At 40.0% G+C, this 19,857-nt stretch overlaps 1 pseudogene; it reads right to left on the bottom strand.

Moving 5' to 3' along the window:
- Positions 1–1,352: 1,352 nt before the first annotated feature.
- LOC137770984 (potassium voltage-gated channel subfamily KQT member 1-like) lies at positions 1,353–18,266 on the bottom strand (annotated as a pseudogene).
- Positions 18,267–19,857: the final 1,591 nt, after the last annotated feature.

The following is a 19,857-nucleotide window of genomic DNA, read 5'->3' as shown; positions in this document are numbered from 1 at the left end:
ACCAAGATCCCACAAGTCATGTGGGGCGGCAAAAAGAAAAAAAAGGAGCAGAACAATAACAAGAGTAAAAAATAAAATAAGATTAGAAATCTGATGTTAGAAAAAATAAAATTATACGTGAAACAACAAATGAGAGGTAAAAGAGAACTGCAGTAGCAAAAAAGAGGGGAAAAAAAGCCAAAAAAGGCCTTGGCTGTGGGGGGCGGAGCTTAGACAGGGGCGGAGTTTAGCTGGCGAGTGGGGTCTAGGCTTAGGTCCCACGTAGCTGGAAAAGGCTCTGTGGGGGTGAGGGGCGGGGCTTAGGCTCAGCGCAGCTGGAGGTGCCCTGGAGTGCCTCTGGCCTCAGAGAGCAGAGGACCAGGCCCGGGACCCTAGCAGGATCCCTGAGCCCGAGTCAGTGGGGGAAATGCTAGGCACATTCTTCCCGATCGTCTGATCCTGGAGAGTCCCTCCCCGTTCACCTCTCCTCTTCTTCTCCCTGCTCCCTCCTACACCTCTAGGACCCACATGGCCAGAGGGTTCCCCAGAAGGTGGGGGGACCCGGCCCAGGACCCAAGCAGGCTTCCTGGGGCCCGATAGGGCAGGAGAAACACTAGCCGTGTTCCCACCTGATCCTCTGAACCCCTGAGGGTCCCTCCAGGAATGGGAATGCTTCCCCTCCCCCAGCCACCCCTCAGGGGCACTGGTCCAAACTGGTCTCCACTTCTCCTTCCCACTCACTCCCCACCACATCCTACCTGGTCGATTGGGGGTTCCTCCCATCCCCCTGGGTGTCAAAGTCCTCCACCAGCGTGTGGTAGGTGCCCTAGTTGTGGGAAGACGTGAACTCCACGTCCTCCCTCTCCACCATCTTGACTCCACCCCTGAATCAATGGTAATTTAAATACTTCATATATTATATCTTCTTTGACAGAGAAAGAGTTTAAAAAGCAGGAACATCACCAATCAAAACAGTAAAATGCTGCATCCAATTCCAACAAAATCAGAAACATGTCTGTGAATCCTTGCCCATCGTATTTCCAAATTAGCCTGCAGATCCTTCCTAATGCACCAAGTAAAGAACACAAAGTCGCTGGCATAAATATTTGATAGGGCACAGCAAAAAAATCAACTTTACAAGAATTTCAAATGATATATGGTAACAATCATGTCAGAACAAATGATAAAAACAGGAACAATACTGAAGAGTCTAGGTGGAACCAACCCATGTGTTTGTTAAAACTAAGGAGGTAGGGCCTATGTCCAAAACCTAACAGTTGCTATCTCTGGGTGGTAAGGGAAAAGGTCTTTTCTTCATTATTCTTTTCTGTATGTTTCATATGCTCTATATTGAGCATATGCCACTTTTTTAATCAGAAAAAAAAATCTCTTAAAATTTGAGTGGACATCTTTTCATCACGAAGAGATGGGTAGCGGTAGGATGACCTTTGGGCAAATGTGTCCAGATGGAAAAGCCTGGCATAATTGTCATATCTGTTTACCGAGAAATGGTCAGGCCTCTGCTCCTCCCATACGGGGTTGCATGTGATGTGGGAGACCTCCAGCATCTTCTTTCCAGAACTCATCCCGTTGTCCTTGTCCAGTTTGAACTTTTTTTTTCTTTACCATGACAGACTTCTTGGGCTTGGGACTGAGGAAGAGCAGAGTGTAGCTCCAGGAGGGCTTCTGGACTTAGAATTTCTAGGTGGAAGAGTCGGGGTTCTCGGCCACGTAGCACAGCCATGCCATCTGAATAAGCGAGGCTGCCACCAGGATCTGCTGGTTGAAATCCTTCTGCCTTTGCTTCTGCTGGACCTTCAGTGCAGAACCAGAGCCTAGAATTCCCACTGGGAGCACAAAGGAGGAGATGGCGAAGACAGAAAAGCAGGAGGCGATAGTCTTCTAGACCCATGTCTGGGGCACCTTGTTGCCATAGCCAATGGTGGTGACCATGACCACCCCCCCCCCACCACAGGGCATCCGCGTAGCTGCCAAACTCGACTCGGCTGGATTTCTCTTTCATGGTGTCCTTCTTGGCCAGGTACACAAAGTGGGAGGAGAAGATGAGGTCCACGAAGCTGACATACAGGAGTTCCTGGCGGTGGATGGACCATGGAGCCCAGCAGCCCTGGCAGTCAATGTGCAGCATCCTCAGGATCTGGAGGAAGCAGATGTCCCTGATGGCCAAGGTGGCAAACACCTGCCCTTTAGAGCCCACTTAGAGGACAACCATGGAGGCCTTGGCGGCGATGAGGTCAATGATGGAAATGGGTTTCCAGGCAAAGTGCAGCTGGCCCCAGATGTCCCATACTCGCTGCAGCACCCTGCTGACCAGAGGTGGAGCACTTACTCCATCCCAAAGAACACAACCAGGACAATCTCCATCCAGAAGAGGGTCCCCGTGGCTTGGCAACATACAGCTCGACGGTGGACAGCACTCTGAAGATGTCAGACCAGGACAATGAGGAAGACAAAACACTTCCAGTTGGAGGTGCTGGAGGAAGTTGTAGATGCAGCCCTGGATGTGAGTGTGCATGAGCAGAGGGTGGCGTCCACTGTACACAGAGATGCAACACAAGGGTCGAGGCTCTGGGGCAGCCTTGGGCCAAGGTCAGCAGCAGGGGGCATGGTGGGGTGGGGTGATGAACGTGTAGAGTGCACTGCCAGTGGGGCCACCCTCGGCTAGTTCCACTGAGAATGGGCACTTCTTGGCCAGCCCCGTGCTGTCCTCCCAGGCATCTGGCAGGTGGCCCCTGCCCCAGCACTTCCTCTTGGGCAGGGGCGGGGAGGAGGCTGCAGCCAGGGCCAGGCAGGGTCCACAAGGGCGGGCTGGCATCAGGAGCTGCAGAGTAGTGTGGCCGGCCGCTGCTGTCAGCTGAGCTGTGGGGCTGCTGCCCGCCCAGCCAGGGTGTGAGGGACAGAGCCAGGAAGTCTCAGATGACTTTTTAACTAACAAACTACTGGCCTAAAATGTATTATTTCAGATTAAGTGGGTATCTACCTTATATACTGTTAAGGACAAGGGTTTAAAGAGCTTTTTTAACTCTTTGGACCCAGGAATCCTACATCTTAGAATTAATTAATTGTAGTGAATGCCCAGATCCCCTTTTAGAGCACTCATTCCCCAACTGCCCAGTGTGTTGGCAGACAATAGCTCACAGCTGAGTCTCCCTCCAGGCACTGGTCTTGGCAAAAGGGAGTGCCTCTTCCCAGGAGCAGTTGCATCCAATGGCTGGTCAATGTGGGGTATAAAGGCCTGTCAACCTTACCTTACTTTGCGCAACTCTCAAAGGTTTCTCCTTCAGTCTGCTACAGGCTGGACACTGGCAGTACTACCCAGTGAACTTTTTGCATATTAATCTCCATCCCTGAGTCTATTTCTCAGGGAATCCAACCAAATATTTAAAAATCCATGCAAATAGAAGATGTGTAACAGGCTGAAAATTTTATTAACAAGAAATTGCATAGCAATCTTAAAGGACTATGAGATATATATATATATACCTGAATCTATATCAAAATAAAAAAGATATGGTTGTGCTAGATGAAAGAACTATGAGAATAAACATATAAATTCAACATTCAGAACAATGATATTAAAACAATGTTGTTTCTGGAATGTAAAAAGTTTTTTACCAAAAATAAGAAATGTATCATCTCTTTCAAATTTCAGAGGAGAGAATTTTTCATTGAATGACATTTCAATCTGACTTCTGATCAAAAGAGAAAACTCACCAATGACCTATCAAGGGTCCCATTTCTTCTTTATGGACAGGCTATGTCTTCCATGAGGCTAAAATATAGCTCATCCTCCTTGACCCCTAATCTCTCCACTGACACTCCTTCCACCTCAATGTAGACATAAATTGCTTTTCTTAATTGCTTTCACATTTGCATCTTTAGACCCAATTTACATCTAAGCATCCCACTGGACCATCTTCCATAGCAGAGGCTACTTTATGGGAATTGCTTATGGACTTGTTCTAGCTCTCTTATTAGGTGAAACATTTCTTAATAGTTTATTCACTTTATTTCCTCTAAGTTCTGAAATGAGTCTTGCATAAATTAAACATCAACACCTTCTGGATAAGAGTCAATGAATGAAGTATGAATTACTGAATAAAGGAGAAACTTCTCAAAAAGGGAGTAAGTCACTGAATAGTAGTTAAAAATAGGGTTTTTAAAAAAAATTTTCAGAAGTGACAATACTTACCCAAGTTTAAATGACAAGGAGAAGCTGGGAAAGAATTAGATTTAATGTACAGGTAAAAGAATACCAGGCATTGGGAAGGAAGGCACCTACATTTCTGAGAAGGGAGAGAAATAAGTTACTTTTCTCCCTATGTCTTGGACCTTCTCTTCCTCTTTAGGCCTTGGTCCTTGGAGGACACTTCCCAATAAAAATATCAAAGGTGGTGCTGCTGCAGGGCCAGCTGGGTTGTCAAGGCTTCTCTCTGCTGATGAGCTCTCACTCACCTGGGCAAGGTTCTCCTGGCATGGCCTTGGTAACCATCCAAGGCTGCCTCTGTTGCTCCAATAAACAGATCACATCTAGCTTAGACATAGAATAATCCTACTTGCAAGAAAAGAAAAGAAATATGATCAAGCTGTAGGTGTGGCAGAATTCAAGTTCAGTTTTCATCATTGAAGAAGAAAGACGATTACAAGAATAACAAGACGAAAGTGTAAAGGACTTCTGAAGAATGGTATGCAACAGATACCTTTTTCACAACCATACAGTACAGATTATTCCCTCAGTAGCAGAGGCCAGAAATTCAGACAACTCAAAAAATCCACAAAGACAAAGGCATAAATTCCAGATGGTGAATACTGAATGATTTGCAAATAAATGTCCTTACCAATCAAGACCAGGCTGCCATAGTTCTCCAGCATCACATCTCTATATAGATCCTTCTGAGTGGCACCCAGGCAATCCCACTCCTTCTGAGTGAAGTCCACTGCCACATCCTTGAATGCCACCAACCTCTGAAAAAAGTCACCACATACATCACTGGCGAAGTTATAAAGACAAGTTTTCAAGAAATAAAGAGAGATGGAGAAGTCATCATAGAAAGGAGTAGGCACAGGCTGACACTAGAGGCACATGTCTGATAGGACTGGAGCTGGCACCCTCCCTCCTTCTCATTTTAGAAACAAGTCTCCTTCAGACAGAAGGGCTGGAAGTGAGCAAATATTGTAAAATGGAGTTTCCCAAATAAATTAAGTAGCAAAAAGCACATAGCTTTGAAGACTAAGAAAACAAACTTGTGGCCTTCATCCATCTTATGTGTATCTTATATTTACATCTTTGAAAGTACAATTTGCACATGATTCAAAAATTTCTTAGAGACTCAGTTTCATCATTATGTCACAATATGTGATCACAAGCATTTTTCTTTGTCAAGACAAATATCCAGTAAACATTTTTATTGCCTGCTATATACAAGACAAATGGTATTTCTTATGGTTAAACCTAACTTAACAATTCTTATACTTTATATTTTAGACATTCACATTTGCCCAGACTTAAGGTCTTCACAGATATAAAGCTATTATCTAGTTATCCCATTACATCTCATTAAAAAACTAGTGGAACAAATCAAAGGTGAGAGGGGCCCTCCAGGAGGAGCGGGAGAGGAGCAGAGGGTGTTTTCCCTGCCCACTCAGACACTGGGAGCCTGCTGAGCTCCCAGGCCAGTCCCCTGATCTCCAAGGCCTCCCTTCCCCGCAGCTGCATTGGTCCTGGGGGCATAGGAAGGAGGCCGAGGGGAGAACACAAGAGGCAGCTGGGCAGGGCCCTCTGGGAGGAGCAGTAGAGGAGCAGAGGTCATTTGCCCTGGCAACTCAGGCCCAGGAAACATGCTGGGCTCCCAGGTGAGGTCCCCCACCCTCTAAGACCAGGGGTGGGGGGCATGCCTGGGCCCCTTCTGTTCCATTGAGCCTAAGCCCCACCTTCCATGGCCTTTTCCAGCCCTGTGGGTCTTAAACATAGGCCCCGCCCACTGTCCAAACCTCACCCTTGCTTAGGCCCCACCCACAGCCAAGGCCTTCCCCCCCCTTTTTTTCTTTTCCCTCCTCCTCTTTTTTACTATTCTGGTACTGTTGTACATTCCAGTTGTTGATTCATCTATATTTTTATTTTTATATTCTTTCTAACATATCTGTTTACTAGTCTAATTTTATTTTTTACTTTGTTATTGCTCCCTTTTTTTTTTTTGCCACCCCATGGGGCTTGCTAGATTTTGGTTCATGAGCCAGGGGCCAGGCCAAAGCTCCTGTGGTGGGAGCTCCAAGTCCAAACCACTGGACTAACAGAGAACCTCAGACCCTAGGGAATATTCATCAGAGTGAGGGCTCATGGAGGTCCTCATCTCAGCACCAAGAGCCAGCTCCACCTAACAGCCTACAAACTCCAGTGTTGGAAGCCTCAGGCCAAACAACAAGTAAAACAGGAACACAATCCTACTCATAGAAAGAAAAAAAAATGAGATGACAAAAAAATAAGTCACAGATGAAGGAGGAAGGTAAAAACCTACAAGACCAAATAAATGAGGAGGAAATAGGCAATCTACCTAAAAAAGAATTTAGAGTAATGATGGTAAAGATGATCCAGAATCTCAGAAACAGAATGGAGGCATGGATTGAGAAAATACAAGAAATGTTTAATGAAGATCTAGAAGAACTAAAGAAGAAACAAACAGAGATGAACAACATAATAACTGAAATGAAAAATACACTAGAAGAAATCAATAACAGAATAACTGAGGCAGAAGAATGAATAAGTGAGCTGGAAGACAAAATGGTGGAAATAACTGCCAAGGAGCAGAATAAGGAAAAAAGAATGAAAAGAATTGAAGACAATTTCAGAGACCTCTGGGATGACACTAAATGCACCAACATTCGAATTATAGGGGTCCCAGAACAAGAAGAGAAAAAGAAAGGGTCTGAGAAAATATTCAAAGAGATTATAGTCAAAAACTTTCCTAACATGGGAAAGGAAATAGTCACCCAAGTCCAGGAAGCACAGAGAGGCCCATACAGGTTAAGCCCTAGGAAAAACACACCGAGACACATATTAATCAAAGTAACAAAAATTAAATTCAAAGAAAAAATATTAAAAGCAGGAAGGGAAAAACAAAAAATAACGTGCAAAGGAATCCCCATGAGGTTATCAGCTGATTTTTCAGCAGAAACTCTGCAGGTCAGAAGGGAGTGGGAGGATATACTTAAAGTGATGAAAGAGAAAAACCTACAACCAAGAATACTCTACCCAGCAAGGATCTCATTCAGATTCGATGGAGAAACCAAAAGCTTTCCAGACATCCAAAGCTAAGAGAATTCAGCACCACCAAACCAGCTTTACAACATATGCTAAAGAAACTTCTCTAGGTGGGAAACACAAGAGAAGAAAAAGACCAACAAAAACAAACACAAAACAACTAAGAAAATGATAATAGGAACATACATATCGATAATAACCTTGAATATAAATGGATTAAATGCCCCAACCAAAAGACACAGACTGGCTGAATGGATACAAAAACAAGACCCATATATATGCTGTCTATAAGAGACCCACTTCAGATCTAGGGACACCTACAGACTGAAAGTGAAGGGGGGCAAAAGTATTCTGTGCAAATGGAAATCAAAAGAAAGCTGGAGTAGCAATACTTGTATCAGATAAAATAAACTTTGAAATAAAAACTGTTATAAGAGATAAAGAGGGACACTACATAATTATCAAGGGATCAATCAAAGAAGAAGACATAACAATTATAAATATTTATGCAGCCAACATAGGAGCACCTCAATACATAAGGCAAATGTTAACAACCATGAAAGAAGAAATTGACAGTAACACAATAATAGTGGGGGACTTTAACACCCCAGTTACACTAATGGACAGATCATCCAAACAGAAAATTAAAAAGGAAACACGAGCTTTAAATGACACAATAGATCAGATAGATTTAGTTGATATTTATAAAACATTCCACCCAAAAGTGGCAGAATACACTTTCTTCTCAAGTGCACACGGAACATTCTCCAGGATAGATCACACCCTGGGTCAGAAATCAAGCCTTGGAAAATTTAAGAAAAGTGAAATCGTATCAAGCACCTTTTCTGATTAGAAATCAATTACAGGGAAAAAACTATACAAAACACGAACACTTGGAGACTAAACAGTGTGCTACTAAATAGCTAAGAGATCACTGAAGAAATACATACAAACAAATGAACAAAAACAAGACGACTCAAAACCTATGGGATGCAGCAAAAGCAGTTCTAAGAGGGAAGTACAGAGCAATTCAATCTCACCTCAAGAAAAAAGAAAAATGTCTAATAAACAATCTAACCTTACACCAGAGCAAGTAGAGAAAGAAGAACAAAGAAAACCCAAAGTCAGTAGAAGGAAAGAAATCATGAAGATCAGAGCAGAAATAAATGAAATACAGATGAAGAAAACAATAGCAAAGATCAATAAAACTAAAATCTGTTTCTTTGAGAAGATAAACAAAATTGATAAACCATTAGCCAGACTCATTAAGAAAAAAAGGGAAAGGATGCAAGTCAATAAAATTAGAAATGAAAAAGGAGAAATCACAACTGACACCGCAGAAATAGAAAGGATTACAAGAGACTACTACAAACAACTATATGTCAATAAAATGGACAACCACGAAGAAATGGACAAATTCTTGGAAAGGTACAATTTCCAAGACTGAACCAGGAAGAAGTAGAAACAGACTTATCACACGGAATGAAATTGAAACCGTAATTAAAAACCTTCCAAAAAACAAAAGCCCAGGACCAGATGGCTTCACAGGCAAATTCTATCAAACATTTAGATAAGAGCTAACACCCATCCTTCTCAAACTCTTCCAAAAAATTGTGGAGGAAGGCACACTCCCAAACTCATTCTATGAGGCCACCATCACCCTGATACCAAAACCAGAAAAAGATATCACAAAAAAAGAAAATTATAGACAAATATCACTGATGAACATAGATGCAAAAATCCTGAACAAAATACTAGCAAACAGAATCCAACAACACATTAGAAGGATCATACACCATGATCAAGTGGGATTATCCCAGGGATGCAAGGATTCTTCAATATATGCAAACCAATCAATGTGATACACCACATTAACAAAGTAAGGAATAAACACCATATGATCACCTCAATAGATGCTGAAAAAGCCTTTGACAAAATTCAACACCCATTTATGATAAAAACTCTCAAGAAAGTGGGCATAGAGGGAACCTACCTCAACATAATAAGGGCCATATATGACAAACCTACAGCAAGCATCATACTCAATGGTGAAAAACTGGAAGCATTTCCACTAAGATCAGGAACAAGACAAGGATGTCCACTCTCGCCACTCTCATTCAACATAGTTTTGGAAGTCCTAGCCATGGCAATCAGAGAAGAAAAAGAAATAAAAGGAATCCAAATTGGAAAAGAAGAAGTAAAACTGTCACTGTTTGCAGATGACATGATACTATACACAGATAATGCTAAAGATGCCACCAGAAAACTACTAGAACTAATCAATGAATTTGGTAAAGTTGCAGGATACAAAATTAATGCACAGAAATCTCTGGCATTCTTATACACCAACAAAGAAAAATCAGAAAGAGAAATTAAGGAAACAATCCCATCTACCATCACTACAAAAAGAATAAAATACCCAGGAATAAACCTGCCTAAGGAAGGGAAAGACTTGTACTCAGAAAACTATAAAACCCTGATGAAACAAATCAAAGATGACATAAACAGATGGAGAAATATACCATGTTCTTGGACTGGAAGAATCAATATTATGAAAATGACAATACTACCCAAAGCAATCTACAGATTCAATGCAATCCCTATCAAATTACCAATGGCATTCTTCACAGAATTAGAACAAAAAATTTACAATTCACATGGAAACACAAAAGAGCCCAAATAGCCAAAGAAATCTTGAGAAAGAAAAATGGAGTTGGAGGAATCAGGCTCCCCAACTTCAAACTATACCATAAAGCTACAGTAACCAAGACAGTGTGGTACTGGCACAAAAACAGAAATATAGATCTATGGTAAAGGATAGAATGCCCAGAGATAAACCCACGTATATATGGTCACCTAATTTACAACAAAGGAGGTAAGAACATACAATGGAGAAAAGACCACCTCTCCAATAAGTTGTGCCGGGAAACTGGATACCTACATGTAAAAGAATGAAATTAGAATACTACCTCACACCATACACAAAAATAAACTCCAAATGGATTAAAGACCTAAATGTAAGACCTGACACTATAAAACTCTTAGAGGAAAACATAGGAAAAACACTTTGACATAAACCACAGCAAGATCTTTTTTGACCCACCTCCTAGAGTAATGGAAATAAAAACAAAAATAAACAAATGGGACTTAATTAAACTTAAAAGCTTTTGCACAGCAAAGGAAACCATAAACAAGACAAAAAGACAACCCTCAGAATGGGAGAAAATATTTTCAAATGAAACAACAGACAAAGGATTAATCTCCAAAATATACAAACAGCTCATGGAGCTCAATATCAAAAAAACAAGCAATCCAATCCAAAAATGGGCTGAAGACCTAAATAGACATTTCATTAAGGAAGACATACCGATGGCCAAGAGGCACATGAAAAGATGCTCAACGTCACTAATTATTAGAGAAATGCAAATCAAAAGTACAATGTGGTATCATCTCACACCAGTCAGAATGGCCATTATCAAAAAATCTAGAAACAATAAACGCTGGAAAGGGTGTGGTGAAAAGGGAACCCTCCTGCACTGTTGGTGGGAATGTAAATTGATACAACCACTATGGAAAACAGTATGGAGTTTCCTTAAAAAACTAAAAATAGAACTACCATATTTCCCAGCAATCCCACTACTGGGCATGTTCCCTGAGAAAACCATAATTCAAAAAGAGACATGTACCACAATGTTCATTGCAGCAATATTTACAACAGCCAGGACATGGAACCAACTTAAATGTCCATCAACAGATGAATGGATAAAGAAGATGTGGCACATATATACAATGGAATATTACTCAGCCATAAAAAGAAACGAAATTGAGATTTTTGTAGTAAGGTGGATGGACTTAGAGTCTGTCATACAGAGTGAAGTAAATGAGAAAGAAAAACAAATACCGTATGCTAACACATATATATGGAACCTAAAAAATAAAAAAAATCGTACTGATGAACCTAGTTGCAGGGCAGGAATAAAGATGTAGACATAGAGAATAGATTTGAGGACATGGGGTGGGAGGGGGAAGCTGGGGTGAAGTGAGAGTAGCATCGACATGTATACACTACCAAATACTGAATGTAAAATAGTTAGCTGGTGGGAGGCAGCCTCATAGCACAGGGAGATCAGCTCGGTGTTTTGTGGTGACCTAGAGAGGTGGGATAGGGAGGATGGGAGGGAGGCTTAAGAGGGAGGGGATATGGGGACATATGTATGCACATGGCTGATTCACTTTGGTGTACAACAGAAACTAACACAGTACTATGAGGCCATTATACTCCAATAAATCTGTTAGAAAAAACAAAACCAAACAAACAGAAAAACTGAATTACCAGTTCTTAACCTTTATATTTTAGACATTTAGATTTGCCCAGACTTCTCAAGGTCTTCACAGATGGAAAGCTATTACCTAGTTATCCCATTACATCTCATTAAAAAAACTAGTGGAACAAATCAAAGCTTTCTTACACGCAGACCCATGTGGTGATTCACCACAGCCTTATTAAGCCATAGTTTTGTGAAAGGAGGCTTTAATATTTCCCATGAGGGAATATGCTCTATCTGCATTCCTGACTGAAAACTGGACAAATGAGAGATATCTAATAATCTGTCAACTGGTCACTCAAGGACGGACTGGGGAGAAGAGGACTTAGGGAAGGCAATCATGACAATGGCAGATCTGGGAGTACATTCCTGGAAGACACTCCAGTACCTATTTTCAGGACAAATAATAAAACATAGGAACTGAAAAAATTCAGGAAGTGACAATTCGAACTCACATGAGCCATAGCTTTCAGAATTTCAAGACTGATCTGTCTTTTGGGTGATTGTCCTGAGATGGCAGAGCTGGATAGAAAAAAAGAATTCAGTAGAGACCAGGCTTTCCTCAGAGAAGTCAAAGTATTACAATGACCTGTTCTCCTCATCCCTCCTTCCTTCCACACACATATTAACTGAGGGAGTTCTAAGAAACCACATACACAGCTCCATCCTAAACTCGAAGAACTTGGCTATAGCAGGAATGACAATCTTACTCAGGTGCTTTAGCAAAATGTCTTCATTCTAACCTCCCAAAGGAAGTTTCTTGAACATCCAAGTTCCTAGACCTTTAACTCTGTTTAAAATCCCTCAGTGATTATTTTTATATATTGCCTATAAATTACGGTTGTTTTCACTAACAGGTTGGTCAGAACATCCAAGTACCTCATTACAATATGTGGAAATGCCTTCTTTTGCCTTATTTTTTATTAACTGTGTTATTTTGGAGATCATTTTACATTGATGCATTAAATGCTACTTTATTCTTATTTTAGTTATTGAATTTTCCATCTTGAAAATGACCCATAATTTATTTAACTAGCTGCCTAATAATCAATATTTAGATTATTTCCAAGCAACTGCTATTTATTTTACATTGTATGATCCACAAATGAATCTGTATGATAACATCCATAAGTGGAAATGAAGGGTGTGTGTAATACAAATTTTGACACAAGAACTGCCAAACTGCCAACTATAAAGGCCCTATTATCATTTATTAGTGCTGAGAGTTCAGTGAATTATACCAACTTCTAGTCTACACCCACATTGAGGAAAGTCTTATGGGTTCATCTGGCAGAAGGAAAACAATCCTGGTTGGAAGCATGAGAATGAAGAAAAACATAAAGAGTAAATGATATGAGGGTAAATTTCATTGAGTATTCATCAGGAAAAAATATTCACGTTTAAATATGTGTAGAAATAACATTCATTACAAATAAATACTGGAAAGGATGGGGGAAGAGTAGGAAGCTGGCAAATGGAGTTTAAGACGTTCCAAAGTTCCAATATTGGGAAATAGTAAAAATAATAATTTGTATTAAGTCATAATACATCAAGGATGCATGTTGTAATCTTTAATGTAAACATTAAAATAAACATAAATAAATGTATAACTGACAGAGGAAATGGAAACATAAAAAATTCAATTAATCCAAAATAAGGCAAAAGAGAAGATAAAGCAGATATACTAAATGGAAAACAAATAATAGTAGGATAGACATAAACACAACTATATAAGTAATTGTATTTAATGTAAACTAGGTAATATAAACTAAGAAAAGACTAAAATTGTCAGAGCATATTTTAAAACAAAACCCAACTACATGCTATTTATAAGAGGCACCCTTCAAATATAAGGATAGAGAAAGATTGAAAGTAAAGGATAAAAAAAGACACAGCATGTATATACTAACCAAAAGACAGTAGGTGGAACTAGGGTAATACCAGAAAAAAATAGACTTTATGTCTATTAATTATTCTTGCCGTAAACAGGGATATTTCATTTTTACTATAATGTCAACTCAACAGGCAAGATCACAAAATCCTAAATCTATATGTATTCAATAACATAAAATCAAAATACATAAGACAAAAATTCACAAAAGTAAAAGAAAACTGACAAAATGCAAAGATAGTGAGAGCTTTAACATACCTCTCTCTACAGCTAACATAAGAAATAGAAAAAAAATCAGTAAAGATTAAAGACTATCTTGACTGACATAAATAACAAAGTTGATCTGACATATGTAGAATCAAATGACAGAATTCACATTCTTTTCAAGTGCATTTGAAATACTTACTAAAATTGGCCATATCCTGGGCTATAAAGAAAAGCTTTACAATATTCAACAAGGAAATCATTCAGAGTATATTCACTGACAATATGGAACTAATCTAAAGGTCTAAAAAACCACCAGAAAATCCCCAACTGCCTGGAAGTTAAACAGTGTACTTTAAAATTATCCAAGCATCAAAGAAGAAATCAAAATGCAAATTAGAATATATTATGAATTGAAAAATAGTGATGTATGACATATCAAAACTTGTGTGATGTGCTCAAAGTAGTGCATACAGAAAAATGTACAGCCTTAAAGATGTGTTAAAGAAAATGTATAGTCTTCTTACAGAAAAGAAGGCTAAAAGTTAAGTGTTTAAGCTTCCATCTCAAAAAGCTAGAAAGCAAAGGAAGAGCAAATCAAACCTAATGAAAGAATATAATAATAAAGATAAGACAGGATTATCAATGAAACAGAAATCAAAGGTTCCATCAAGAAAAATCAACAAAATCAAAAGTTGTTCCTTTATAAAGATTAATAACATTGATAAATCCCTAAAAAGGCCAAACAACAAAATAAGAGAAACATAGACAATAAAAGGGATACAAAGTTGTTCCTATAGAACCCACAGATACCAAGAGAATATTATGAACAACCTTAATAAATGTGAAAAATTGGATGTAAATGTACAAGTTTCTCAATTAATGCAACTTATCAATGCTGTCACAAGTAGAAAATAAGAATATTCCATTACATACCAAAGAAATCTGTCATTAAAAATTCCCACAAAGAAAACCAAAGCCCAGATGACTTCACTGATGACTTCTTCCAAACATTTAAGGAAGAAATGACACCAATCTTAAACTCTTTCTATGTGGTCAATATAACCTTGATTCCAAAACCTGACAAGGAAGAAAGAGAAATTACAGACCAATCTCTCTCATGAACAAAGTTGTAAAATCCTAAATAAAGTTGCAGTCATATAAAAAAAAGATAGACATCATACCCAAGGTGAGTTTATTTGAAGAATGTAAGGGATGTTTGACATTTGAAAATCAATGTAATTTACATCATTAATTTTAAAAAGAGAAATTCGTATGACCCTCTTAATAGATGCAGAAAAATCATTTGACAAAATTCAACATTATGATAAAAACTAAGCAAACCAGAAATCAAAGGAAATACCATCATTAACCTGATAAAGCATATCTTAATGTCACCTCAAATATCATAATGCTAATAAACTGAATGCACTCCCCTTAAGATTGCAAAAAGACTCACCACTTCTATTCAACTAGAGGTCCAAGCCAGTACAACAGGGCAACAGAAAAGAAACATGGGGCACAAGTACTGAAAAGGATGAAATTAAATTCATTATTCACAGATGACATGACTGTGTACATAAAAAAATCTAAAAGAACCTACAGATAAACTACTAGAATTGAGTGATTTTTATCAAGGTTGCTGGATACAAGGTTAACTTAAAGAGTCAACTTGATTTCTATAAATCAAGAATTAAATAGAAACAAATATTTTTAACTGATGCACCTTCAATAATATAAAAAGAATCCTCAGAAAACTAAGAATAGAACTACCATATGACCACTTCTGGGTATTTTTCTGAATAAAAACAAAAACACTAAATCAAAAAGATATCCGCACCCCTATGTTTATTGCAGCATTATTTACAATAGCCAAGATATAGAAAAAACCTGAGTGTCCATTGATGGATAGATGGATAAAGAAGATGTGGTATATATACACAATGGAATACCACTCAGCCATACAAAAGAATGAAACCCTGTTATTTGTGACAACACAGATGGACCTTGAAGGTATTATGCTAAGTGAAATAAGCAGACAAAGACAAATATTGTATGATTTCATAGATATAAAAATCAGATTAGGTTTACCAGGGGGAAGGGGGTTGAGGGTTGGGCGAAATGGGTGAATGGGGTCAACTGTATGGTGATGGATGGTAACTAGACTTGGGGTAGTGATCACTTTGTAGTGCATACAGATGGCGAATTATAATGCTATATACCTGATACTTACATAATAAAAAAAGAAAAGAAAAAATATACAAATAAAAAGATAGCTAGGACTGGGGCTTCCCTGGTGGCGCAGTGGTTGAGAATCTGCCTGCCAATGCAGGGGACACGGGTTCGAGCCCTGGTCTGGGAAGATCCCACATGCCGCGGAGCAACTGGGCCCGTGAGCCACAATTACTGAGCCTGCGCATCTGGAGCCTGTGCTCCGCAACAGAGAGGCCGCGATAGTGAGAGGCCCGTGCACCGTGATGAAGAGTGGCCCCCGCTTGCCACAACTAGAGAAAGCCCTCGCATAGAAACGAAGACCCAACACAGCCATAAAATAAAAAATAAATTAATTAATTAATTTAAAAAATTTAAAAAAAAAAGAATCAGAAGAAACATTTAAAAAATAATAATAATAAAAAAATAAAATAAAAAAGATAGCTAGGACTAAATTGAACAAAATAAGTTTAAGACCTCTAAATTTAAAGTGACATAATATTACTAAAAGGACATATAGCAGTAATAGATACACCATGTTCATAGATCAGAAAACTGTATTAGTAGATGTAAATTTTCTCAAAAACTTTGTAGATTCAATACAATTACAGTAAAAAAAAAAAAACAAGCGAATATTTTTATGAAATTGGCAAACTGGTTCTAATATTCTTATAGAAGTGCAAAGGTCCAAGAATAGCCAAGGCAATCTCAAAGGACAACAAAGGTCATCAACGCCTATTGTAAAGTTATGAAATTTAGAGACTATGAAACTGGAATTAGAATAAATTGACCAAGAGCTCAAAATGGAGAATACAGGAAAAGACACACATATGCAGTCACCTGATCTATAACAAAGGTATAATTTCTCTACAGTGAGGAAAGGATGGCTTTTTAATAAATGGTGCTGGGTCAACTTGCTATCCATATGGAAGAAATCAAACTCTAAATATCAGTTCCATATGGTTGCAGATATAAAGGTGAAAAGCAAAATACTAACACTTTTAGAAGAAAACATGATATATTTATGACCTTGGAATGGAAAGATTTTTTAAAATAGGACACAAAAAGCACTACCCATAAAGAAAAATTGATAAAATGGACTGTATTAATATTAAGAATTACTGTGCATCAACAGATACCTCTAAAACAACCTACAAACTGTAATAAGATATTCACTAGAATACATATGTCCAAAAAAGGATTTGTCTCTGGAATACGTTTTTAAATCTCCTAAAATCAATAACAAAAAGACAACCCAATAGAAAAATGGGCAAAAACTTGAACAGACACTTCACAAAAGAGAATACCCAAACAGCCAATAAACATAGGAAAATGTGCTCAACTTTATTAGGCATCAAAGGAATGTACAAACTCCAGAAAGGCTAAAATTAAAAACATGAAAAGTACTAAGCATTAGTGAGAATGTGAAGTAACTGGAACTTTCATACACTGACAGTGGGAGTACAATGAAAACCTGTTTGGAGAAAATCCACTGAAGTTGAACTTTTTTACCCCTTAAGACCCAGCAATTTCACTTCTAGGTATAAACCCAACAGAAATGCACATTTATGTGCATCAAAAAGCACCTATTGAAAAATCCATAGTAGCAGCATTTGTAACAGCACCAAACTAGAAATTGCAACTGCATCAGACAGTGGTATTATGTTAGAGTCACACAATAGAATAGTACAGAACAATAAGAATGGATGAACTGTAACAACAAGCAATAATATGAATCTCACAAATATAAACCTGAGCAAAGGAAGACAGAAAAGAGTACAGTGCGGAGTAAAAATAAAGTAAATATATAATGTTAAAGTCAGGATAACGGTTACTCTTAGCAGTAAGATGACAGGGCAGGGGTGTAGGAGAACTGAAATGCTGGCATTGTCCTTTTTTTCCTCCCTGTCTCAGTGCTGATTATCACCAAGGCCTCTTAGGTTTATAAAAATTCATCAATTTGTATAATCATACATAAGACTTTTTGCAGTATGTATAATGTACAGTACTTGAATGAGGACTACTAAGAATGTAACAAAAATACAAGTATAACAAATTGACAATAATAAAAACTTTGAAAACACCATGTGTTGGAAGAACCACTTTGAAGAACACTTAGGCAGCGTGTAAAAGTGCTTAAGACACTTAGACCTTTTAACACAGGAAACAGAGGTTCAGACCTGTATCAACCCTCAGAAACACATAACGATAGCACTGCAGCCACTCACGATGAAGGCGGGTGGTTACTACAGCTGCAAATCACACCCGCGCGCACACAAATGTGGCACAGCCGCCTGGCCCCTTCCCCTGCGTCCAACCAAGCCCAGCTTAGGCGCACACTCCGCGTGACCAGGACCAGCCAACCCAGCCTCTCCATGCGACTAGGCCCTGCCCCCTCCAGCTACGCCTAACCAAGCCCGCCCCCGGAACTCAGCCCACCACCTTCCCTTCCAGGTGCCAGGCAGTGCCCCGGAGCTAGGCCCCGCCTTCACCCACCAACCAGGGCTCTCGAACGGCGTGTGGCCCCTTTCCCGTGTCCCATCCCCTCATGCACAGTCACGCAAACAGCACATAGCCGCGCAAGCACGTTCACAGCCACTCCCAGACAGACGCACAGTGACCGCCACTATGACACCGTCATCCTCTTTAGCCCAACCCACACGCCAAGTCGAGAGGCAGCGCAAAAGAGTGACCATTCCTCCGGGGCCGAAAGCCTCAGCGCAGAGTCCGGGCGTCAGCCGCCAATCGGTGGCGGGAAGGCAGGCCGGGGCAGAAGCAGCTTCTGGCGCAGGGGTCTCCGGGAAGTGTAGTCCTGGGCGCCGGGGCAGGGACTGCCGGTAAGAAGTGGAGCTGGGCGGTAGGACGATTGGGTCAGTGTGCTGAGTTGCCTCCAGCCTGCGCTTTGCTGAGGGTGATGCACTCTCCAGAGGTGGACAGCCCAACGATGGGACCTGCGCGGAATACGTTGGACCCTTTGGAAACCGAGTCCAGAGCTGAGAAAGCTGTGGGCCCGCCTCCAGGGCGCCCTGATAATTCTCCGGGGGGAGGCCCACAGTGCTGTCCCCACCCAGACGGAATGGCGAAGGTCGCAGATTCCTGATGGTGCTCAAGGCGACTTTCACCTTAGCCTGGGCCTAGGAGGCCTACACTGAGGGAGCCACTTTTCCTGGATTCTGCAGGAGGAAATGTCAGCCCAGGGAAATTGAGGCAGGATTCCCGGCCAGCCCGATGTCTCAGGTCTGTGCGTTGTCCAGTGAGAGAAGCTTAACGAAAGAGGGGATGTTTAAGTTTCAAAGAAATATACAGTTGACCCTTGAACAACACAGTATTGAACTGAGTGGATCCACTTATATGTGTGTGTGTGTGTTTGTTTTTGTTTTGTTTTGTTTTGTTTTGTTTTCCATGCTGCATTACTGCAGGATTCCAGGTTGGTTGAATCCATGGATGGGGAACTTCATATATGGAGAGCAGACTATAGTTATACCGGATCTACTGCACAGAGAGCCAGAGACCCAAACCCCACCCCCACCTCCACCCCCACCCCCACCCTGCTTTGTTCCTCGGTCAACTGCATATGTTAATTTAAAGTACATTTAAAGGAAAAGAAGAAAATAATCATCACTTTTTACCCATAAATCTCACTAACTTCGAGGCAAACACTGTTAAAACTTATAGGCTTAACTTTTCATGTGCATATTTTATATCTAATGTTGTATATTTTCATGCACTCCTACCCACATTTTGAAAGTCTTTCCACTGCCACCCCCCCCCCAACCCCCCAATGTACTGATCCTACCACCTTCTCATAGCCCTCTATCTAGCTGTCTCTCTCCTTTCTTGTTAAATTCCATGGTCAATCTTTATATTCACTGGTATACTCTTGCTTGCTGTTCTCTTGCTTTGGTTAAATACAATACTGGTTATAGAAAAATCTCCTCCTACTTTGCACTTGTACCCATGCAGAGCAG

This window comes from Eschrichtius robustus, chromosome 10, assembly GCF_028021215.1.
Source record: "Eschrichtius robustus isolate mEscRob2 chromosome 10, mEscRob2.pri, whole genome shotgun sequence".
NCBI classification, from domain to species: domain Eukaryota; kingdom Metazoa; phylum Chordata; class Mammalia; order Artiodactyla; family Eschrichtiidae; genus Eschrichtius; species Eschrichtius robustus.
This window is presented reverse-complemented; position numbering and strand designations above follow the sequence as displayed.